The following is a 24,520-nucleotide window of genomic DNA, read 5'->3' as shown; positions in this document are numbered from 1 at the left end:
AAGTGGATTGATCTGGAAATGAGGAGAGGTGTAGATTATTAATGTAGCCCCATTATTTAGAGGAAAGGTGAACCCTTCATTCAACCCAAGAAAGAGCCTAATAATGACTATCTGCTCTATTTTCCTGAAGAGATGGGTGTATTTTGGAAAGTGAGACAGCCTTGCATCACTTGAAGCTAACAGGTTGATGAAGACACCTCACATTTGTATTGTGCTTTAAGATTTACAAAATGTGCATTTCTGTGATTAGAACCCTGAGAAGTAGAAAGGCTTGTATTGTCTCCTGTTTTACAAAAGAGGAACCTCAAACTAAATGACTTGTCCAAGATCACATGACATGATTTATGATAGGTAGCAAGACTGGTTGTCTGGAACCGTGGGCTTCAGGTTGCAAGTGCAGGATGACCCACATCACTAAAGTAGTTGCCTAGAGCTATATGCTAATGAGTGTTTCTTTTATAGAAATATGTACATCTCGTATTCACTTTATTTTTCTTCTTTATAATACTTCAAGTTACTTTTCTACCCCTGGGCTATTTTTGTCTTTGCTACTTTCAACAGTAACTGAGTGAAGAGCACAGCCTGGGCATGACAAATAACCAGTTTGCCTCAAGGCATGAGTTTTGGCCTCAGAGGATCAAAAACCTTGGATTTGACCAAATTTAAAATTTCTCTTATAGAACATGTTTCCAGATATGAGTTTAGAACCTACTGTGTTTAACCTCTTTTGGTTTTCATAAATTCAACCAACATTTACTGAGAATTGATCACCAGCTACAGGAAAGCACCAAGGTATACATATTTTTCCCCAACACTTTATTAAAACATTTTTCAAGCCTATGGAAAAGTTGAAAGAACCATTCAATGAGCACCATATACCTATCACCTGTATTTTATAATTAACATGTTACTTTATTATTTTTATCACACATCTATCCATCTGTATTCTTCAATCACTTCATCTTATTTTTTAATTCTGTTTCAAAGTAAGTTGAAGGTATCAGTCAGTGTACTTTATTCCTACATACTTCAGTTTCCTTTTTGTGTGTGTAGCTCTTTGTGCACCAAGCACTTGATAGGTACTTAGCAAATGTCTGTTGAATGCATAAATGGCTTAATCAGATCAAAAAACAAGATCAAGACTAGAGTCTGCACATTCATGAGAGTGGTAGATCCCTGTATAATTCGAAAAGGCCATTTTTATGTCTGCTGTCTTGACAGTCTCAAAAGAAAATTCCTGGCTGGGTGCATTGGCTCACACCTGTAATCCCAGCCTTCAGAAGGTCGAGGCAGGAGGATTGGTTGAGCCCAGGAGTTTGAGACCAGCTTGGGCCATATAATGAGACCCTGTCTCTACAAATAAAAAAAATTAGCCAGGCATGGTGGCGTGTGCCTGTAGTCCCAGCTACTTGGGAGGCTTAGGTGTGGAAAGATTGCTTGAGCCCAGGAGTTTGAGGCTGCAGTGAGCTATGATCACACTACTGCACTGCAGCCTAGGCGATAGAGTGAGATCCTATTTCAAAAATAAAATACTTCGTACTGTATCTTCCCTTCACCCCATTATGTGTATACAGGACCTCACACATACCTGTGTTAGAACATTCCATTCTCAGAAGTCAGGAAGAAAGAATGTTTTTGAGAAAATGAGTCCAGAATAAGTTGGTGCTCCTCTCCTGGTGGGGATGAATTGGGTAGCTTTGGAGTCCTGAAGAATGACAGAAACAAGGAGCAGCTAGCTAGGATTTAAAGGGAGATTTTAAAAAAAAATTTTGGTTTTTGGCCTAAGTATCTTATGGCCTAGCCAAGTTGTCACAGCCCTATCCCTCTTAGGCTGACTGGTGGGTTAAAGAATTGACAGTTTCTGCCTGTCCCATTTTCTAAGACCAGCTGATGAATTAATTCCATGAAGGCTTTCCTCACCATTCTTTCACTTTCTGAAGTCACTATCATTTATATGGCACTGCCTTGGGAGATTTTGTTTTATTTAACTTATTTTTAACCTTTTATTACAAAAGCAGTACATGTGCACTGAAGAAAAATTAAAAATAGAGGCAAGCCAAATAATTTTAAAACATCATATTTCTACCTTCCAGAGATTGCTACTGAAAATAGCCTAGTACAAATCTTTAGGGACCTTCTTCTAGGTATACCTAAATACGTCTATAATTTTTTTTTTTTTTTTTGAGATGGAGTCACCCAGGCTGGAGTCAGTGGCGCAATCTTGCCTTACTGCAACCACCGCCCCCCAGGTTCAAGTGATTCTCCTGCCTCAGCCTCCCAAGTAGCTGGGACTATAGGCGGGCGCCACCATGCCGGCTAATTTTTTGTATTTTTAGTAGAGATAGGGTTTCACCATGTTAACCTGGATGGTCTCGATCTCCTGACCTCGTGATTCACTGGCTTCGGCTTCCCAAAGTGCTAAGATTACAGGCGTGAGCCACCACGCCCGGCCTATAATTTTTTTAAGCCAAAATCATATAATATGCTGCATGTATTACTTTGTAACCTGCTTTTTAGATCAGTGATCTACACCTTTCCACTTCAGTAATTTTTCATTATTGTAATTCCAAGTCAAATTGAAATTTCCCCAGTGAACCTCAAAAGATGTCCTTTACAACTGGTTCACATATCAAGACCCAAACCAGGACTATGTTCTATGTCTGGTGCATTATGCCTGGTCCTTTAAGTGTTATTTATTTTATTATAATCCTTTTCCTTTTTTATGCCAATGACATGTTGAAGAAACTGGGCCAGTTTTCCTGTGGAGAGTTCTTGCTTTTTTTGGTGGGGGTGGGGGAGACGGAGTCTCGCCCTGTCGCCCAGGCTGGAGTGCACTGGCACAATCTTGGCTCACTGCAAACTCCGCCTCCCGGGTTCACGCCATTCTCCCGCCTCAGCTTCCCAAGTAGCTGGGACTACAGGTACCCACCTCCACTCCCGGCTAATTTTGTTTTTATATTTTTAGTAGAAACGGGGTTTCACTGTGTTAGCCAGGATGGTCTCCATCTCCTGCTCCTGACCTCATGATCCGCTCACCTCGGCCTCCCAAAGTGCTGGGATTACAGGCGTGAGCCACCGCGGCCGGCCGAGAGTTCTTGCTTTTAGATTTACCTGGTTGCTTCCTCATAATGACGTTTAGCTCCTTCTTCTGTTCCCTGATATTTCCTATTAACTGGAGACTATACATATAAAAGCTTGATAGATTTAGGTCAAACATTTTTGGCTAGAAGATGTGCACTTCTGATGTATTACATCAGATGACGCATAGCTGGCATCCCTCTGTCACCAGTGCTGAGACCCCTGGACTGTGGTGGTGATGTGAGATCCTCCTTACTCAGTTTTTTCTCCCCATTGACAAGAAAAGTAATCTATGGAGTGTTCAGGCATTGGCTTTTGGAAGATACTTATTTCAACACAACCAGATACAGGCATATAATTTCTCATCTTTTGTAGTCATTGAGCATTTTGATGAAAGTTTTCACAAGTAACTTTACAACATGGTTTTTGGTTCATAAACTTGCCATTCTCTTTTTGGAAAATGAACTAGTTTAGTTATAGACTAATAGAAATGATACTTTATCCCAGCCGGGCGCGGTGGCTCACACCTGTAATCCCAGCACTTTGGGAGGCCAAGGCGGGAGGATCACGAGGTCAGGAGATCGAGACCATCCTGGCTAACACGGTGAAACCCTGTTTCTACTAAAAATGCAAAAAATTAGCCAGGCATGGGTACGGGCACCTGTAGTCCCAGCTACTTGGGAGGCTGAGGCAGGAGAATGGCGTGAACCGGGGAGGCGCAGCTTGCAGTGAGCTGAGAGCGGCCACTGCACTCCAGCCTGGGCGACTGAGCAAGACTCCGTCTCAAAAAAAAAAAAAAAAGAAATGATACTTTATCCCTACGAATGAAATTAGGAAGGCTGCAAATATGGATGAGATCTGCCATCTGTAGAAATAACAAACTAAGAATTGTCTTTTAATGAGTACAGATTTAGGAACATGCAAAATACAATCAAGGTTACTTGAGTGTAACTCAAGAAGGCGTAACTGGACTATTTTTATAACTAAAATTATGATACCAAAATTAACACAGAGGGGTTTGAGAGCGGCTGTCTAGCAAGTGGGTCTCCTTCCTTGGAGTGGGGCACTGAGCTTGAACAGAGGCATCTGGTCTTGGGCAGTTAATCCCTGGAGAGGGCAGGACATGTGACTTTATGACCCTGTTTGGGATGTAAGATCATCCCAGAAATTCCCTTACTGGGATTTGGCTTCACATGCCAGTTTCTTTCGAGGGATGCAGGGGTCAGCTAATTATTATCTCACCATTGCCAAGGATCAGGAGTTAGCATGGCTTAACTGAGTTCTCTGCTCAGGGTCTCACAATTCTGCATTCAAGGTGTTGGCCAGGCCAGGTTCTCATCTGGAGCTCAGTGTCCTCTTGGAAGCTCATTCAGGGTGTTGGCCAAATCCCATTTCTTGTTGCCATGGGACTGAGGCCTGTGGCGCCTAGACATTGACCCTGTCCATAGGCAGTTCACAACACAGCTGATTGCCTCCTCAAGGCCAGCAGCAGTGCACCCCTGCCACTTCCAGTCTCTGTTTTATGTAACCTTTAAATTTTTATTTTTTATGATTGTCTGTCTTAGCTCCACTTGCTGTGTATTTTTCCCCCATAGCTCTTAGTATAACTGTGTTATGCACAAAAAGATACTTAAGAGTTAGATTGTTTCGTAATTGTTGCTCCAGAGTAAGAATAAAAGGAGAGGCTGGGCATGATGGCTCAGGCCTGTAAACCTAGCACTTCGGAAGGCCAAAGCAGGTGGATCACTTGAGGTCAGGAGTTCAAGACCAGCCTGGCCGACATGGCAAAACCTCATCTCTACTAAAAATACAAAAATTAGCCAGATGTGGTGGTATGCGCCTGTAATTCCAGCTACTCGGGAGGCTGAGGCAGGAGAATTGCTGGAACCCGAGAGGTGGAGGTTGCAGTGAGCCGAGATCGTGCCACCGCACTCCAGCCTAGGTAACAGAGTGAGACTCCATCTCAATAAATAAATAAATAGAGAAAAAGTATTGACTACTTATTGTGTACCAAGCATTATGCAAGACACCACTTTCTGTCATTCGATCGCATGTTAACCCTATGTGATATGTAGCCTTATCTTATTTCTTTGAAATGAGAAAAATGGGCCGGGCGCGGTGGCTCAAGCCTGTAATCCCAGCACTTTGGGAGGCCGAGGCGGGCGGATCACAAGGTCAGGAGATCAAGACCACAGTGAAACCCCGTCTCTACTAAAAATACAAAAAATTAGCCGGGCGCGGTGGCGGGCGCCTGTAGTCCTAGCTACTCAGGAGGCTGAGGCAGGAGAATGGCGTGAACCCAGGAGGCGGAGCTTGCAGTGAGCCGAGATCGCGCCACTGCACTCCAGCCTGGGCAACAGCGTGAGACTCCGTCTCAAAAAAAAAAAAAAAAAAAAAAAAGAGAAAAATGAAGCTCAGAGATGCTAAATTTATCACCTAAGGTCACCACATATAGTGAACAAGTGGCTGAACTGGGATTCACATCAAAGGCAGCTGACTCTAAAACCCTGCTCTTAAACCCCTGCTAAACTACTTACTGTAAATGGAGCTCTGAGAAATGCCCTTGTGTCAAAATCTTTTTTTAAGAAATTTTTTTTCAGAAAATCATGCTTTATACAGAGGAGTATAAAACATAAATATACATATTAATGAAATGTTATAATAAAAGAAAAACCTGTGTAACCACCACCCAGGTTAAGAAATAGTGTTGCCAGCACAACTGTATTTCCCCTCTGTAAGCACAACCTCTTCTTCCCCGCAGAGGAACCACTAACCTGACTTTTATAGTAATCATTCCTTTCCTTTGCTTTATAGTGAGTTTTACCTGCTAAGTATATGTTCATAAATAATACCATTTTTTTTTGCCTTTCTGGAATTTTATATAAATGGAATCATACATTGTGAATTATTTTGTGTCTTCTTTCACTTAACATTTAGTTTTTACAATTTATGTTTATGCATGTAGCTTAGTAAATTCTTTTGCTTTGGTGTATGATATTTCATTGTATGAATATTAACAGATCTGTTTCACTGGTGATGGTTTTTAGGTTTTAGCTATTAACAAATAATGCCGCTATAAACAGTCTTGGACATACAGTCTGGTGCAAATAAGCACACATTACTATGGGATATACACCTAGGGAATTGTTGGGTACATATATCTTTGACAGCTTCTCCAATTATTTTCTAAGGATAGATTCCTAGCATAAAATTAATGGATCAGAAGGTGTAACCATGGAAGGTGATTTCAAGACTTTTATGAATTTACTCAGTTATCCATGGGATAGCCTTTATTCTAGTTTAATTCTTTCTGCTGCAGTGTAAACTAGCTGTACTTTGTTCAGTCTGTGGAAACAAGCTATAGAATCAGTAAGCCATTTCCTTGTACTGGGAGTGTTAGACTTGTTTAGACTTCTTTAAATTTTTTCTGGAATTATATTTCTTTCATCTGGTCTAAAGCCTGTTCTTTTGGGTTTAGGTAGTGATTATGGCTGATTGGCTGGAAAGCTTAAAACTATTGGTGAATCTTAGGCCAGGCACAGTGGCTCGTGCCTGTAATCCCAGCAGTCTGAAAGACTGAGGTGGGAGGATCACCTGAGGTCAGGAATTTAAGACCATCCTGGCCAACATGGTGAAACCCCATCTCTACTAAAAATACAAAAATTAGCCGGGCGTGGTGGTGTGCTCCTGTAGTCTCAGCTACTCAGGAGGCTGAGACAGAAGAATCACTTCAACCCGGGAGGCGGAGGTTGCAGTGAGCCGAGATCATGCCACTGTGCTCCAGCCTGGGTGACAGAGCGAGACTCTGTCTCAAAAAACAGAACAAACAAACAACTATTGATGAATCTTATTGCACAGACGTATATCAAAGTTTACCAAAATCAAATCTATAATGAAGGAATTAATTCAGTATGCTTTGAGGATTCACTTTCCAGAACTTAAGTTTTAACATATGTGTTTCTGAGTGTTTTAACATATGTGTTTCTGTGTTGTTGCTTTTACATTAGCAAGTGTGATGCCTAATTTGTTTCACTTGGGTTTCATGTCCTGCTTGAATGCAGTGCTACAAGTTACTCAGTGCCTAACATGTTGTCTTGCCTGTGGTAGGTATTCAGTAATCATATGTTGAATGAAATGGGTACAGCATTATTTGGAATTATTGTCTTTGTTGTATTTGTGCTCTTCTCTGGTATGTTTTATTAATAAATGTTCATTTTGATTTCTAAAGCACCTTCTCTCTCACCTAGGGATCTGAGGAGACAGGTTATTTGGAACTGGTTCTTTTTTGCTTGAAATAATTTTTCTGGCATTTAAATAAACCTTGGTCTGGAGGTTTCACATTTTCATTTCTGTCTTTTTAAGCTTTCCTGCTCCCGAGAATTTTCAGGCTTATAAGATTGCGTGCAGTTCATTGATACTCTCCATCCTGGCATCCCAGATAGACATAAGAAGTTGACTGACAGTAAGCAAGCAGAGAGGAGTTTAAATAGAATAGTGCTCAGCAGTGAGGGAGAACTTTATACTTGAAAGCTTCCACAGACATTAATCGATTTCCAACACCTTGGAGAAGTAGGAAATAGATTTTTATTATGTATTTAATAGCTGAGCAAATGGAATATGCTTTTAATCTCCTAACTCTTACGTTGATGATCACTTAGAAGCAACTGTATTTGTTTAAAATCATAAAGACACTCTTTGTAACCTTGTCTACATAATACATTCCTACTTTTTAAAAATATGAGTTTGTTTTAACAGACTCGTCCTTTGACCTTCCTTCCTTCTCAGAAGTAGGCAACTGAGTTAATCAACTTCAAAGTCTACTGGTTTCATTTCCACAAGCCAATTCACTTGGCAGTTTCCAGAAGTAGCAAACTACTCTTGCTCCCTCACTATCCTGGAGAAACAAGAAAACAGATGCCTGCTCAGAACATTAAGCAGTGTCTAATTGCCCCAGAAGGGCGACCTGGCAGTGGGTAGTTTGTCCCATGCTTTTGAAGCCCTGAGTAGACAGAGGCCAGATTTCTTCATGCATTGCTCATGTCCATCCAATGAGCCAGCAGCAGTTGGGAATGGAGTCCAAAAATAGGTGATCCCTGTCCCAATACTTACTCCTAAATCAGTGGTTCCTAACCTATTTTCTATCAGGACACATGCTCAAATGCTTCTGTTGCTTTCAGTTTGCCCAAAGGGCTAGCCATAACCACCTTTTCCCTTCCGCCTGAGAAAACATAGTGAGCATTTTGAATTTGTTCTTAGTGCTATTTTTTGAAGTAAAGGATTTATTGTATTACTTTATCAGTAATAAGAAATGACTTATAACACATCTCACAGTTGATTATGACCAAACATCAGTGTGTTCATAGTTAGAGCTTTATATAAGTGTTCGTAATTTTTTTTTCAAAACAGTACGTGGGCATTGTTAGAAGTCTCTTAATATGTTTGATTTCTTTTTTAAAAAGTCTCTCCCATCCCACCTGCTCACATTAAATGTAGTGAATTTTTTTCATTGTTGGTTTTCTTTAAATCAGTATGTTGGTTTTTTTCTTTAAATCATGTTTTGGTTGATTGACTGTTGTGAGCCAAGACTTTTCTGAATGCTGGAGAGGTTGCAGAAGTTGAGCGACCCTTTCCTTTGAGGAGTCTGAGTTTAATGCTAGTATTAAGGTTTATTTTAGGGAGATAACTTACTGTATTGGGAAAGTCACAACCTCTTTGAAGTTCAGTTTCCTCATCTAAAGAGTAGGTTAATAATACCTGTCTAAAGGATTATTTTGAGGATTTAATGAAATAGTTCATGTGACACCAGTTGGCACTGGTGCCTGGCTCAGGGTGGGTACTCAGTGCAGTTGTTAATTCCACTTGCATCTAGAGAACCATGCAAGAGACTCATTAGATTCTTAAAATATATGAAGGCTGCTTTTAAAAAATATGAATTAGAAGATGAAAACAAGGCTGGGCGTGGTGGCTCATGCCTGTAAACCCAGCACTTTGGGAGGCAGAGGCGGGCGGATCACCTAAGGTCGGGAGTTTGAGAGCAACCTGGCCAACACGGTGAAACCCTGTCTCTACTAAAAATACAAAAATTAGCCAGGCTTGGTGGCACACGCCTATCGTCCCAGCTACTTGTGAGGCTAAGGCAGGAGAATCGCTTGAACTTGGGAGGAGGAGGTTGCAATGAGCCAAGATAGCGCCACTGCACTCCCGCCTGGGCGACAGAGTGAGACTCCATCCCAAAAAAAAAAAAAAAAACAAGAACTGAGAGCTGGAGTTTATTAGAAAAGGCTTCATGGGCTGAGCACAGTGGCTCACGCCTATAATCCCAGCACTTTGGGAGGCCAAGGTGGGTGGATCATGACGTCAGGAGTTCAAGTCCAGCCTGACCAACATGGTGAAACCCTGTCTCTACTAAAAATACAAAAATTAGCCGGTGTGGTGGCATGTGCCTGTAATCCCAGCTACTCGGGAGGCTGAGGCAGGAGAATTGCTTGAACCCAGGAGGCGAAGGTTGCAGTGAGCAAAGATCGCGCCATTGCACTCCAGCCTGGGTGACAGAGCGAGACTCTGTCTCCAAAAAAGAGAGGCTTCATGGAGGATGTACGATTTAAAGAGGCTCTAGAACTTAGTTTATCAAACTGTAGGTATTATAAGGAAAAGGAATAGACAGATTCTGGCCTGGAGGAGGAGTTTGGGCTCTTCCGTCCTCCCCCACTTTCAGGGAGTGTCACCAATTTTTTAGCCCCACATACCATGTTACCTTTTCAGTGACTTCACAAAAAATAATTCTGTAACCAGTGGTAAAACCCTATGGGGCTAATCCATATTAGCATTACAACTCTTTCCATGGCAACCATCAGCCAATCCAGAACCTTATAGTAAGGCAGAATGTAAGAAGCATTTTCATCAACAAATACCCAATTTTACTGGTAGAATGTCCCCCTGGGACATTACCAGACTGCCTAGCTGCTATATCCAAAATCTAAACTCTGCTATTCCATATTTCTTTTTCTTTCTTTTCTTTTCCTTTTTTTTTTTCTTCTGAGACAGAGTCTTGCTCTGTCACCCACACTGGAGTGCAGTGGTGTAATCTCTGCTCACTTCAGCCTCTGCCTCCTGGGTTCAAGCCATCCTCCTGCCTCAGCCTCTCGAGTAGCTGGGATTACAGGTACCACCACGCCCGGCTAATTTTTGTATTTTTAGTAGAGACAGGGTTTCACCATGTTGGTCAGGCTGGTCTTGAACTCCTGACATCAGGTGATCCCCTACCTTGGCCTCCCAAAGTGCTGGGATTAACAAGTGTGAGCCACCGGGCCTGGCCTTTTTCTTTTCCTTTTTTTTTTTTTTTTTTTTTTTGGAGACAGGGTCTGGCTCTATCGCCCAGGCTGCAATGCAGTGGCGTCATCTTGGCTCACTGCAACCTTCACCTCCCAGGCTCAAGCCGTCCTCCTACCTCAGCCTCCTGAGTAGCTGAGACTACAGGGATACATTACCACACCCGGCTAATTGTTTTGTATTTCTTGTAGAGACAGAGTTTTACCATGTTGCCCAGGCTGGTCTTGAACTACTGAGCTCAAGCCATCTGCCTTGCCTCAGCCTCCCAAAGTGCTGGGATTACAGGTGTGAGCCACCACACCTGGCCCCATATTTCCATGTTGTAACATTTAATAGGAAATGCTTTTTTTTTTTTTTTTTTTTTTTTTTTGAGACAGTCTCACTCTGTCGCTCAGGCTGGAGTGCAGTGGCATAATCCCAGCTCACTTCAACCTCTCTCTCGCAGTTTCAAGCAATTCTTGTGCCACAGCCTCACAAGTAGCTTTGATTACAGGCATGTGCACCACACTTGGCTAATTTTTGTATTTTTAGTAGAGGCGGGGTTTTGCCATGTTGGCCAGGCTGGTCTCAAACTCCTGACCTCAAGTCATCCACCTGCCTCACCCTCCCAAAGTGCTGAGATTACAGGTGTGAGCCACCGCTCCCAGCCAGCAGGAAATACTTTAAGAAAAAATCTTGCCATGAATTTTTTCTGTAAGGAAATAGCATTATGCTTGAATTCTTGTTGAGTAGTTTGTATAAAGTGGACATAACAAATAAGGTAAAACTGAGAGAGAGGAGAAAGGTTTTATATCTAATTATGTAGAATTTGTGACTGTTGGTAATAGTTAGGGGCAAGGGCCAAAAATCAACGTGATTCCTCTTCTGTCAGTTTTACTCTAAAGGGAAGATTGAAAGATAAAATTCTTAATATTTAAATTTTACCACTGAAACCTGAACTTATTATGTAATATGGGGGTTTTACAGGCTTTGTTTTGTTCCCTGTTACAGACAACCTTAGGCCAAAAATGAGTTAATATAGACATGTTTTTCCTGTATTCAAATTTGTCTGCTATGTGCCTGGCCCACTTCCGAGTACTGGGGTTATGGCAACAAACAAAACAAAGGCCCAGACCTTTTGGAACTTACATCAAGGGCAGAGGGAGGGGCAATAGCTCGATTAACAAAGAACTATCTGTCAGGTGTAATAAGTGCTACAGAGAAAAATTAAACAGGGGAAAGGAATGGAGGTCGGCACAGGTAGGGTTAGGGCGAACAAAGGAGGCCTCTCTGATAAGATGACATTTGAGAAGAGACCCAAGTGGAGTGCAGAAACAGGCCTCGTGAATGCCTGAGGAAAGCAGTTCGAGGCAGAGGGGAATCATATGCACAGATTTTGAAATAAGAGGCTGCTCAGCAGGTCTGAGGGCAGCAAGGAGGCCAGTGTGAGTGGAACAAAGAGAATGCAGCAGAGAAAAGAGGAGATCTGAGATAAGATTGGGATGCAGGGAGGAATCCTGTAGAATCTTAGAAGTCATGGTAAGGACTTTATTATATTTTATTCTGAGTAAGAAAGCTTCTAGAGGGTTTTGAGCAATGACACAGTCTGACTTGGGTTTCTGAGGATTGCTCTGCTGCAAAAAGTAGGCTATAGGAGGGCAACAGTAGGAGCAGGAGACCAAGTAGGTGGCTGCATAGTCAGTAGTCTTCGTGGGTGGCGATGCTGGCTGGGACTAGGATGGGAGAGTGGAGGTGGGGGGAAATGCTAACATCCTGGATATTAATTTTAATAAATATCATATAACACCTATTTCCACAGGATATGTGGCTGGGTTGGATGTGGGTTGTGAGGGGAAAATCAAAGATGATTCCTGTTTGGGGACCAAAACTCCTAAGAATGAAGTTGCCATCTCCTGAGAAGGGAAGAGTCAAGGAGGAGCATGTTTGGGTGGAGGCCCTCAAATCAGGAGTTCAGGTTTGGACATGTTGAGTGTGACGCACATTAGTGTTTCAAGTGGATGTGGTAAGTAGGCAGTTAGATACTAAGAACCTAAGTCAGGCCAGGTGCGGTCTCTCATGTCTGTAATCCCAGGACTTTGGGAGGCCAAGGCAGGCGGGTCACCTGAGGTCAGGAGTTTGAGACCAGTCTGGCCAACATGATGAAACCCTATCTCTACTAAAAATACAAAAATTAGCTGCATTTAGTGGTGGGTTCCTGTAACCCCAGCTACTCAGGATGCTGAGGAAGGAGAATTGTTTGAACCCGGAAGGCAGAGGTTGCAGTGAGCCGAGATTGTGCCACTGCACTCCAGCCTGTGCAACAGAGCGAGACTCCACCTCAAAAAAAAAAAAAAAAAAAGAAAGAACCTAAGTCAGAGGAGTGGTCAGGGCTGAGGGCTGGAGATGAGATCTCAAAGCATTCAGGAAGAAGTACCAACCTGGTATCTATTTTTCTGCTAAACCTAACCAGAAGTGGACAAAAGAGCTGTGTTTTATCTTGGGTGTGGTGGTATAGTAGCACGCACTCTCATTGGCTTTGGGATCAGACCTACATTTGAATTCTAGCTCCATCATTTACTAGCTAAGTGACCTCAATTATGTGACCTAATCTGGGCTAGCTTCAGTTTCTTTATCCTGCAGCATTGTTAAGATAAAATGAAATAGCATATGTATGTTACCTAGAGCAGTGCTTGGACTTAGAAAATGCTAAATAATACTCATCTTCCTTTTCCTTGGGTTTAGTTTGTTGAATTCAACCCAGACTAACAGAAGAAGAGCTTCTCTTCCAGGATGAAAGAAGTCTGAATTTACAGCCTACTCCCATGTACATGTTTTTTGGGGCGTGCCTATTTAATGATAAGCTCCAAAAAAAAAAAAAGAATTTCAAATCCATCTCTTTATCAAATGAGAATGACTTTATAAAAGAAAAGACTTTAGTGAGGTTTGTAAAGGGAACGGGGAAAATAGTCCTGGGTTCTGAGTATTAAAAGATTCCACATGCAAAAGCAGGGTGAGGTATAGGTAGAAACACTGAGCAGCAAATCCATGGATCAGTCATGTGTAATTTACATCAAAGGCTAAGTAAATCTACTTGAGCCATGGAGATGACCTATAGGAGGAAATAGTGCCCTTTCCTAGGGATGGGCTATGTAAATCAAAGGGAATTATCTCATTAATTCTCTGGTGATCCCGGTGGAACCTTGCTAAAGAGGCACTTGTGGGCTTAAAGTTAATCCCACTTCTATTTTCTACAGTCATAGCTTGACTTTTGCAAGAAGCCCTCACTTAAGGTGTTCAGATTTTATCTCATACAGTACGCATTTGAATACCTGCCATGTGCCATGTACTTTATTAGGGAAACAAAGATAAATAGGAGATATAATTTCTGCCCTTAAATCCTTTCCAGTCTAAGAGAAAACAGACAACTAAACAGAGTGTGTGATAAGTTCTCTAATAAAAGTATTGCAGCACTGCAAATAATGTAGTCATTTTACCCTGGGATCTTACAATGGCGATATAGAAGTTATGTCTGAACTGGGCTGTTAAGGTTAAGAATTTATCAGGTGAAAATTTGAGGTAAGTCATTCCAAAAGAGGGTATATTGTGAACAAAGTCAAAGAGGCATGTTCAGGGAAGAAAAAGCCATACTTTGATTAATAGTCTTGTTTTTATGGTGGTGGGAAGAAGAAAGTGACCACCAGTTTGGAAAACAGTTTTTCTCTAACCCTCTCCAGTTCCAAACAAGAACATTTTATTTATTTATTTTTTATTTATTTATTTTTTTTTTTGAGACGGAGTCTCGCTGTGTCTCCCAGGCTGGAGTGCAGTGGCGTGATCTCGGCTCACTGCAAGCTCCGCCTCCCGGGTTCACGCCATTCTCCCGCCTCAGCCTCCCAAGTAGCTGAGACTACAGGCGCCCGCCACCACGCCCGGCTAGTTTTCTTTGTATTTTTAGTAGAGACGGGGTTTCACCATGTTAGCCAGGATAGTCTCGATCTCCTGACCTCGTGATCCACCCGCCTCGGCTTCCCAAAGTGCTGGGATTACAGGCTTGAGCCACCGCGCCCGGCCAGAAGAACATTTTAACTTTGTAACCTTCTTTTTAGGTCTAAGAAGTCTCCTGGTGAGCCATGTGACCAAAACAGGTGATGGCGGGGTGTAGCGGGGAAGTATTAAAAATGCTACAGTTTTCTTTATTAGGATTAGACATGATTGCTCTTTCCTGAGAGAATGCTGAATATGTCCCTGTGTCATCACTTGTCTCCAATGAAGGGCTCCTCAGGGTACACCCCAGTCTATTTCTATCCCTGTTCTAAGTTAAAGTTTGTTGAGTAGAATGTCATTCCAACTGCCCATCTTCCCCTAGCCTTCCTGTTTATTACGAAAAGGTTCTCAATTTCTTTTCCAAAAATTTTCATGAAATCTCCTTTTGAAAGTATAAACATTTCACATTCCAGGAAGCCCAAGATAGTCATAGTATTTCCACCCTTGAAGAAACCGAAGCCCCTTCCAAGGTGGACATGTTCTTAGGAACTATGCAGTGCCTCAGTTTAGCTGGGTGGTAATCATTTTAGCTTGGCTGCATTTTCATATCCACTCTCTCCATTTAGCTGCAAGACCTTTTAAGTCCTCTCTGTTACTGCTAACTACCATTCATGGATGAAAGCAAGTGCCTAAATTCCTTACAGCTCTGCCTGTTAGGGGTGTCCTTCTCTCCACCCTCCATCAGTCCTTGTGCCAGATTTTCTTAAGCTCTGTCTTCAGGCTCTTTAAGGTCTGCTCTTATTTACATTTAATCTGTTAGACTTTTCTGTGCCAGTGACTTAAACATCAGCTCTAAAGTCAGAGTTGATCTTTCAGGTTATTAGAGCTGGCTTATAATAATGATGAAGGTGAATACAGTAATGGCAACAGCTAACACATGTACTGCCTACTGTGTACCAGACACTGTTCCAACCACTTTACATATATTTATTTCAGTCATACAACCTTGTGAGGTAGGTACTACTTTCTCTTAAATGTAAGGGAAGAACCTAAGACACAGAGAATTAAGCAGTTTGCCTGTGGTCACACAGTACAGTAACTGATAGAGAAGAGACTATGTTCTTTTTAGACCTTGAGTTTTCCACAAGAACTATGTCTTCTTTGTCTCTGTATCCTCAGTTCAAAGCATAGTAGTGTTCCATCCATGTTGGAATTAGTGCAAAGTGCCAGGCCATTAAGTTAACATAGGGAATAGTGTCATTTTGGTTAAGAAAAAAAAAAGACTGGGCCGGGCGCGGTGGCTCAAGCCTGTAATCCCAGCACTTTGGGAGGCCGAGACGGGCGGATCACTAGGTCAGGAGATCGAGACCATCCTGGCTAACACGGTGAAACCCCGTCTCTACTAAAAAATACAAAAAACTAGCCGGGCGAGGTGACGGACGCCTGTAGTCCCAGCTACTCGGGAGGCTGAGGCAGGAGAATGGCGTAAACCCGGGAGGCGGAGCTTACAGTGAGCTGAGATCCGGCCACTGCACTCCAGCCTGGGCGACAGAGCAAGACTCCGTCTCAAAAAAAAAAAAAAAAAAAAAAAGACTGAATGAAAAGCTCCAATTGCGAGTACAGTGTAGTGTATTGGAAGTATCTGGGGCCTGTTTTATTATGAGTCCTCATAGAACATTTAAAAAGAAAATTAAAAGATCTATTCTGACTTCTGAAATGTTTTTATTAACCAGCAGTGGGGATCTGACATTGAATAACAGTCCTCTTCCAGAAACAAAAGCAGTATTAACATTTGTCCTTTTTTCTTTTTCAATTAAAGTTGGTGCTGCTGGAGTTGCTGGTCTTTGATGCTGGGGGGATTACGTTTCTGATAGTGACCGAAAGGATAATAACAAAACTTTCATTGTGCTCTAATTTAGACATTAGTTCAAATAAAACAAAATTAAACATGGCCCTATCTAGTGGATGTATACCATCTGAATGTCATATAGTAGCTTGTATACATGCCTCCTGTAAACAGTATGACCAGGAAAACATTGACTTTATCAGGCATTCCCTCACATGATTAATAACATTGTTAGAGCATCAGACCTTCCTCATTCCAGGGGATGAGTTTTTGTCATCCCTGGAAATCATCCAATATGTGACTATTTGTTTTTGACTTAAAAAGGGGTAATGAAATGGAAAGAAACTGAAATGGGAGTCAGGAGCTAACAAGTTCTGTGATCTTGGGCAGGGACCTTCATGCAAATTGTATCTTTACAGGTCGAACTTTGTTGACCGATGCCTCAGTTTCATCACCTGCAAAGTTAGGGCTTTGAACCAGATTATCTCTGAAGTTTCAACTCTCAAATTGCATGTTTTCCTTTGAGCTAAAGCCAATATTCTATTTGGAATTTTCACTTTATCATAAATAATTATTAGCTGTAGTATATTACATAGTTAACCTGTGCTAAACATTTCATATATATTATTGCATTTTAATGCTAGAATAACTTGAAAGGTAGTTTTTTTTAATCACCATCTTTCAGATGAGGAAACTGAGGTATAGAGTGGTTAGATAATTTTTTGAAGGTCGTACAGCTATGTACTTTATTTCCCTTAAAATAATTACTATATTTTTGCCTTATTTGTGTACTTCTCAAATCACTTGCCAGTTTATACAAATATTTATTCTTGCTTTATATTGGCTGCTTCATAAGGGTTCATCTCATCTTCAGCTACTTAAGAATGAAGATTGTGTCTCATACTTTATATCTCTCACAGGGACATGAAACTGTACATGTTCAAAATTGAAGGTCTTTTAAAAATTTTAAAAAAAAAAGCAAATGACTCCTTTCCTCCCTCAATCTTTCTAAGCTTACACTTTGTGAAATTTGTTTTGATTATTATATCACTCTCGGGCCAGGTGTGGTGGCTTACGCCTGTAATCCCAACACTTTGGGAGGCCGAGGCGGGTGGATCACGAGGTCAGGAGATCAAGACCACAGTGAAACCCTGTCTCTACTAAAAATACAAAAAATTAGCTGGGCACAGAGGCGGGCACCTGTAGTCCCAGCTACTGGGGAAGCTGAGGCAGGAGAATGGTGTGAATCCGGAAAGCGGAGCTTGCAGTGAGCCGAGATCGCGCCACTGCACTCCAGCCTGGGTGACAGAGCGAGACTCCGTCTCAAAAAAAAAATGAAGATTTTGTCTTATTCTTTATATCTATCACAGGGACATGAAACTTTGTACATTTTCAAAATTGAAGGCCTTTAAAAAAAAAAAGGAAAAAAAAAAATGACTCCTTTCCTCCCTCAATCTTTCTAAGCTTATACTTTCTGAAATTCGTTGTGATTATTATATCACTCTCCCCAGCCTCATTATTACTGAAATTCCTGATCTTTGTTTGATGTTACCAATACAATTTTTTTTCTTTCGCCTTTCTCCATAGATGTTGATGTCTTATGAATTTGCCTTTTTTGAAGAGGCGGAGGTCTCACTGTGTCACCCAGGTTGGAGTACGGTAGCTATTTGCAGGCACGATAATAGCTTGCCGTAGCCTTGAACTCTTAGGCTTTATTTCTTCTGATTATTAAGAAATACAACCTCCAGCCAAAAGCATACCAAATGAATCAGTAGTCTGATGGAAAAATAAAGAAATATTTTGCATCAAAAAATGAGACAGGCTGCACGTGGTGGCTCATGCCTGTAATCCCAACACTTTGGGAGGCTGAGGCGGCAGATTGCTTGAGCCCAGGAGTTTGAGACCAGCCTGGTGAAACCCCGTCTCTACCAAAAACAAAAAACAAAAATTAGCCAAGTGTGGTGGCATGTGCCTGTAGTCCCAGCTGCTTGTGGGCCTGAGAGGGGAGGACCATCTGAGACCTGGGAGGTCAAGACTGCAGTGAGCCATGATCACGCCACTGCACAGTACAGCCTGGTGACAGGGTGCAACCCTATCTCAGAAAGAAAAAAAAAAAAAAGATAATACATACTTCAGTAGAACATTCAAACATTATTTTTGTTTGTTTGTTTTTTAGTTTTTTGGGGGTGTTTTTCTTTCTTTCTTTTCTTTCTTTTTTTTGAGACAGGGTCTTGCTCTGTCGCCCAGGCTGGAGTGCAGTGATGTGATCTCGGCTCACTGCAACCTCCACTGCATGGTTCAGGTGATTCTCCTGCCTCAGCCTCCTGAGTAGCTGGGATTACAGCATATGCCACCATGCCTGGCTAATTTTTGTGTTTTTGGTAGAGATGGGGTTTCACCATGTTGGCCAGGCTGGTCTTGAACTCCTGACCTCAGGCAGTCCTCCCACCTCGGCCCCCCAAAGTGCTGGGATTATAGGCGTGAGCACCTGGCCTCAAACATTATTTAAACAGTAATTTTAAAATATTATTTATAATAATAACTATTATTTAAAAAGTAACTTATCCAAAGTAAAAATTCCTGGGAATCTTATCCCCCAGAGGTGATATTACTGATTACATTTTGATGAATAGCCTTACAAGCATTCTTCTATGCATGTATACACCTAAATAAATATAAGCACATAATAGCATGTAAGTGGGAGCAAATGTGCTTTTTTTTTTTTACTTAACATTACATTGTTGAAGTCCTTCCATGTTGGGGTAAATGTGTGTAGCATTTTCATTGCACTGATACACCATAATGTTTTTAATCCAGTCTGCTAACAGTGAACATTTAGATTGCCTCCAGTTTTTCACTATCAGAAGCATTGCTTCAGTGAACATACCTGTACACACATCTTGGGCACAGGGTGGGTTTCATGTGCCTGCATCTCATGTCTGGACTAAGGTAGCATTAGTAAAGGTAGCACAGCAGATGCCCACAGTCACAGCCATTCTCACATAGCAGCATAAAGGTTCAGGAACCCAGGAACTCAGTGTGGGCTATGTGGCAAATGTCTGCCTTCTCGGGCTTCAAACTTTGGGTTGTTCAGAAAACAGATACTTGTTAAACACAAAAATAAAATAAGCTTGAACAATGCAAAGCATTGTTTTGTTAAAATCTCAAATTTTTCAGCTGAACAAATTGTTGTTTATGTGTTTGCTTTCGTTTGGTAGCAAAGTAGTGCTGTGCACAGTCTAAAGAAGATGACCTGTTTTTTTAAATGAAGATAGAACTCGAAAGGAAAATGGACTTATTCTAATAAAAAAAAGTTAATCATTTACTCTCCAAATATGCATTGAGTACCAATGATGTGCTAAGTAAATGTCCTGAATGCTTGAGCTCAAAGTCTAGCAGGTGAGAAATTAAAGTAATAAAATAAGTTTCAAACTAATTGAAGCCTAGGATGAGAGAACAGGAAAAGAAAATGTTTTCCTGTAAATACATATTTGCAAACATCTGGATTCTGCTCAGCCTAAGTTTTGTTGTAGTTTCTTCTCCTTCTTTAGCCTTTCACTGTCAAGTGCATTGCTGTTAAAATTACAGGTCCTTGATATTTTTGTAGTTCATAATGATTGGGCTTTCACACTTGTTTGAGGTGTGCCTTCCTCAAACCTTATTATAATGTCAGCATATTACCTGTCTGATGTGGGAAGAAAAAATTACAGGTTCTTGTTTCCTGTGATTTGCTTTTCCATTTTTTCCCTTTCTCCCTAAATTGGTATCTTATTTGGTTACCTATCCCTCACTTGCTCTGTGACCAAGGCATCTCCTCTGGGCCTCAGTTTCTTCATCTGTGTAATGAAGGAGTTCAGATAACTGATTTTCTTTTATTTTGGTAAGGTCCAGCTCTGACATTCTTGAAATCTAAGATGGTACCAGATCTGTCTTCTCTGTTTCATCCCTAGTACCTAGGATAAATCTAGCCACACAGAAAGGCTTATTAAACTTTTGTTGACATTTATTTTAAATTTGGGGTCTGTGTGTCTACTCTAGTTTCTTGGATTTTTTTTCTTATTTTCATTCTGTAGCTACCTACTGTACATTTAAACTTTTATTTCTCAAGGACAGTTTGTTTCAGCCTTGAAAGATCCTTCATTCACTTCAGTTCAGGCATTTCTTGGCCAGGCGCTGGACTAGCTACTGGGAGTGCAAAAATGAATTAGACACTGTCACTATCCTTAAAAAGCTTCAGATGAGGTGAAGGACTCATAAGAAGATAACTCATAAAATGTAATATGTCCTCTGCTAGAGTTTGTGCCTGGGGTGCTATGAGAACGCAAAGGAGGGTCACTCTGGAATGCCTAGGAGCACAGAAAGCTTCTGGGAAGAAATTATGCTATAGCTAAGTCTAGAAAGACAGAGTTAGTCCTGTGAAAAATAGGGAAGAAGCATGCCTAGGGAAAGAACAAGGATAAAGGGAACAGAGTTACAGGAGATAGAAGGTTGGCAGGGGCATATTACATTTTTATCTGTGTCTTTTTATTTTAAAGCGATCTGCTAATATGGGCCCTATTCGTGGTCATTAGGGGAACCAAGTGTTTTCTCTGGAAAGGTCATCTTTTATCTTCTAAGATCATCTTACTTAGTCTTTGGCGTTCTGCAGTTTCTTTATGATATATCTAGGTGTGGATTTCTTTTTATTTCTTCTGCTTTGGGTTCATTGGGCATCTTGAGTTTGTGAATTGGTGTCTTTCATTGTTAGGAGATTATCAGCCATTACCTCATAAAGTATTGCCTCAGTCACATTCACTCTGTCCTTTCTGGAACTGCAGTTTAAACTTACGGGGACTATACTAACATAGCGCTTCTCTTTTCCATCTTTGTCTTTGTATTGTAGTGTAGATAGTTCCTTCTGACTAGTCTTCTAATTTGGTAATTTTCTCTTCAGTTGTCACTTGTGTTCTTAAACTCTGTCCATTAAGTTAAGAAGAAACTGCAAAGCTTTTTATTCCTCCAAAGTAGGTTATGCCATTTTACACTCCCACCAACAGTGTGTGGGAATTCCAGTTGTTGACATTCCCAGTATTTTGTGGTGTTGTTCTTTCTAATTGTAGCCTTCTTGTGAGTATGTAGTGGTATCTCATTGCGGTTTTAATTTACATTTCTCTGGTCACTAATGATGTGGAGCATTTCTTCATTTGCCTATTGGCCATTCATTTATTTTTGTCTTTGAAGTATTTGTTCAAATGTTTTGCTCATAAAAAATTATGTCTTTTTATTGAGTTAGAGGTTTTTATATATTCTGAATACAAGTCAGATATATGTGTTATAAACATTTTCTCCCAGGCCGGGCGCGGTGGCTCAAGCCTGTAATCCCAGCACTTTGGGAGGCCGAGGCGGGTGGATCACGAGGTCAGGAGATCGAGACTATCCTGGCTAACATGGTGAAACCCCGTCTCTACTAAAAATACAAAAAACTAGCCGGGCGTGGTGGCAGGCGCCTGTAGTCTCAGCTACTTGGGAGGCTGAGGCGGGAGAATGGCGTGAACCCGGGAGGCGGAGCTTGCAGTGAGCCGAGATCACGCCACTGCACTCCAGCCTGGGAGACACAGCGAGACTCCGTCTCAAAAAAAAAAAAAAAAAAACCATTTTCTCCCAGTCTGAGCTTTAGAGATCTTTTTTTTTTTTTTTTTTTTTTTAGACGGAGTCTCTCTCTGTCATCCAGGCTGAAGTGCAGTGGCGTGATCTCGGCTCACTGCAAGCTCCACTTCCTGGGTTCGCGCCATTCTCCTGCCTCAGCCTCCTGAGTAGCTGGGACTACAGGCGCCCGCTCCCACGCCTGGCTAATTTTTTTGTGTTTTTTAGTAGAGACAGGGTTTCACTGTGTTAGCCAGGATGGTCTCGATCTCCTGACCTCATGATCCACCTGCCTTGGTCTCCCAAAGTGCTAGAATTACAGGTGTGAACCACCTCGCCTGGCCTAGATCTATTTTCTTAATGATGTCTTCTAATGCTTAGAAGTCTTTAATTTTGCTACTACCTGTTGGGTTTTGTGACGTTTTTTGTTTTTGTTTGCTTGAGACAGACTCTTACTCTGTTGCCCAGGCTGGAGTGCAATGGCATGATCTTGGCTCACTGCAACCTTTGCCTCCCAGGTTCAAGCAATTCTCGTGCTTCAGCCTCCCAAGTAGCTGGGATTAACAGTTGTGTGCTACCACATGCAGCTAATTTTTTTATTTTTATTAGAGACAGAGTTTTTCAATGTTACCTAGGCTAGTCTTGAACTCCTGGCCTCAAGTGATCTTCCCACCTTGGCCTCCCAAAGTGCTGGGATTACAGGCGTGAGCCACTGCACCTGGCCTGGGTTTTTAATTTTAAGTTAGTATTTTGTATTTCTAGATATCTTGGATCTTTTCCAAATCTGAGAAGATTGTATTTTACATTTTCCTCTTCCCTGGAGATTTTTTTTCTTTTTCCCCGAGACAGAGTCTTGCTCTGTTGCCCAGAGCTGGAGTTCAATGGCGTGATCTCAGCTCACTGCAACCTCCACCTCCCAGGTTCAAGCAATTCTCCTGCCTCAGCTTCCCAAGTAGTTGGGATTACAGACGTGCACCACCACACCCAGCTAATTTTTGTATTTTTAGTAGAGACAGGATTTCACCATGTTGGCAAGGCTGGTCTTGAGCTCCTGACTCGTGATCTGCCTGCCTCAGCCTCCCAAAGTGCTGGGATTACAGGCGTGAGGCACTGAGCCCAGCCCCCTGGAGATATTTTTAATATTTTATTTCTCTAAACATAGCAGCATTGTCTTAAAATCTATATCTGATAATATCAGGATCTGAAGTTTTTATGAATCTGTTTCTACCAGTACTTCCTAATGAGTCCTTGTTTCCATGGGTACATGTTTTTAATTTTTTTACTATAATCTTGTTTTTATTAGAAAACTATGTATGGAGATTATTTGATCTTTGGATTGAAGGTACCATCCTCCAAAGAGGATTTGTGTTTTCTTCTGTTAAGTGTCTTGGGGGCACAACTAGTCTGGGATTTTAAAAAGTTAGATTTAAAAAGAAGCTACAAAAATAATATGGATTCTCAAATACCCTTCATCCAGCTCCCCCTAATGTTAACATCTTTTGTAATCATAGTGTGGTTATCAAAACCAGGAAATTAATATTGAGACACTACTATTAACTAATCTACATACCTATTGGAATTTTGTCAGTTTTCCCACAAATGTTCTTTTTCTGCTCCAGAATCCAGTTCAGTCTTCCATGTTGCACTTAGTTGTCATGTTTCTTTTTTCTCCTCCAATCTCTGCCAGTTTCTCAGTCTTTGTTGTTGTTGGGTTTTGTTTTGTTTTGTTGTTGTTGCTGTTGTTGTTGAGACAGAGTCTCACTGTGTTGCCCAGATTGGAGTGCAGTGGCACGATCTCGGCTCACTGCAACCTCTACCTCCCGGGTTCATGCGAGTCTCCTGCCTCAGCCTCCCAAGTAGCTGGGACTACAGTCGCCTGCCACCACACCCAGCTAATTTTTTTTGTATTTTTAGTAGAGGCGGGGTTTCACTATGTTGGCCAGGCTGGTCTTGAACTCCTGAGCTTGTGATCTGCCCACCTTGGCTTCCCAAAGTGCTGGGATTACAGGCATACCTTGTTTTTCTTTCCCCTCCCCTCCCTTTCTCTTCTCTCTTTCTTGCTTTTTCTCGCTTTCTTTTCTTCTTTCTTTCTTTCTTTCTTTCTTTCTTTCTTTCTTTCTTTCTTTCTTTCTTTCTTTTTTCTTTTGCTTTCTTTCTCTTTCTTTTTCTTTCTCTCTCTCTCTTTCGTTTTAATTGATGAGAGTTCATTCTGAATAGTCTTTGTTTCTCTTGAAATTGATACTTTTGAAGACTACTGATCAATTATTTGGTACAAAGTCATTCATTTGGGTTTGTCTAATGTTTTGTCATAAGTAGATTGAGGTTATTCAGTCTTGCCGAGAATAGCACAAGAGTACAGTTGGACCCTTCTCAGTACATCATGTCGAGGACCTGTGATGTTGACTGCTTGGTTAAGGTAGTGTTTGCCAGGCTCCCCACGATAAATGATTTTTCCCTTTGTAATTAATAAATCAATCTTATGGAGAGATATTTTGAGGATATGAAAATATCCTGTTTCTCATGAAACTTTTGCCCACAAATTTTAGCATTCATTCTCTAGTCTTGCCTGCAGCAATTACCGTGATGCTTGCCTAATGATTTTCTTTTTTCTTTTTTTTTTGAGACAGAGTCTCGCTCTGTCACCCAGGCTGGAGTGCAGGGCACAATCTCGGCTCACTGCAA

General features: G+C 41.4%; 1 protein-coding gene and 1 pseudogene across 6 annotated transcripts in view; both read left to right on the top strand.

The window, feature by feature from the left end:
* Nucleotides 1-24,520, top strand: part of LOC105494849 (BICD family like cargo adaptor 1) — a 109,697-nt gene that overhangs the window by 43,731 nt on the left and 41,446 nt on the right. The window lies entirely within an intron of this gene.
* On the top strand, nucleotides 19,812-19,907 carry LOC112429147 (small nucleolar RNA U13; annotated as a pseudogene).

This window comes from Macaca nemestrina, chromosome 10, assembly GCF_043159975.1.
Source record: "Macaca nemestrina isolate mMacNem1 chromosome 10, mMacNem.hap1, whole genome shotgun sequence".
Taxonomy (NCBI): domain Eukaryota; kingdom Metazoa; phylum Chordata; class Mammalia; order Primates; family Cercopithecidae; genus Macaca; species Macaca nemestrina.
This window is presented reverse-complemented; position numbering and strand designations above follow the sequence as displayed.